This window comes from Eubalaena glacialis, chromosome 16 (genome assembly GCF_028564815.1).
Source record: "Eubalaena glacialis isolate mEubGla1 chromosome 16, mEubGla1.1.hap2.+ XY, whole genome shotgun sequence".
In the NCBI taxonomy this organism is placed as follows: Eukaryota; Metazoa; Chordata; class Mammalia; order Artiodactyla; family Balaenidae; genus Eubalaena; species Eubalaena glacialis.
Window position 1 is genome coordinate 84,442,716 of NC_083731.1, and position 1,068 is coordinate 84,443,783.

A 1,068-nucleotide genomic window follows, 5' to 3' on the forward strand; every position below is an offset into this window, starting at 1 on the left:
TATTAGCTTTATGAAAGGAAGTTAAAAAAAAAAAAAAAAAAAAACACTTGTATCTATGAAACGACTCCCTAACCTTGAGACTCTTAAACGTCATCATTGTTTGTGCCTCTCCAGGAGAACGACTACATGTAGAACTGAAACTGGGCCATGGAGAAACAGAAATGACCATAATTTTGCAAGTGAGGGTGTAATGGGTATACATTTTTGCAAATTGTAATAAATAAATATAAATATTTACATTTGGAAGTGATAGTATCATCTACTGTGTTCCTTTCCTCTCACAGGACATCTCAACAAGGCATGCATCCTCCTCTGAAGCCACAAACCACAAGAATAATATAACAGATGTGTTCAGATTGGATACACACAAGAGTATTAGCAGAAATTAGTTGAATAGCATTTAATGATCGTGTTCTTTTAACAGCCACAGACCATTCTGTAGGATAACTAAATGCCCAATTAGAGTAAACCACAAAGGGTTAAAAGGAAAAAGCATAGGAGCCTAAACCTGGGAAGCCCTGCTTTGAAGTTCTTTTACAAGAGTATGGCAAGGGGAGGGAGTACTTTAAACTGAGGAAACAGGAAGTACCTGGATGAAAAGTTTATTTCATTTCCTGGGAGGGTGGTCTTTCCATAAGTGCTCTTCCAGGAAACCAGGCCTTTCCCACCTAGGTGTTCAGGTTTCCTGAGAAGAAATAGATAACATCCCCCTGTCACAGTGTGGAGGATCAGCTAGTCAGTAAAAAGCTGCAGAAATCTGAGTTTGCCCCACTCGATGTTATCAGCTCGAAGGAAGAAGACTTTGAAGAAAGGGCAGGGGAGAAAAGTGGTGTCTGAGGAAGAGGCTGCAGTGCAGACTAGCCTTCTGGAGAAGTAAGCAGAGCCCGGAAGGAGAAGCAGAGGTAAGGGGCAGGTAGCTGAGGGTGTTTATTCACGGATGTGCGAGACGGGGCTCCATCCCCCGGGAAGAGCCTAACTGGGCACCGCACCCACTGCAGAGATGATGCAGAGGATGGTACCTCGGGGCGGAGGGGAGGACATCAGTTAACACACTGAGCCCTGTGCAAC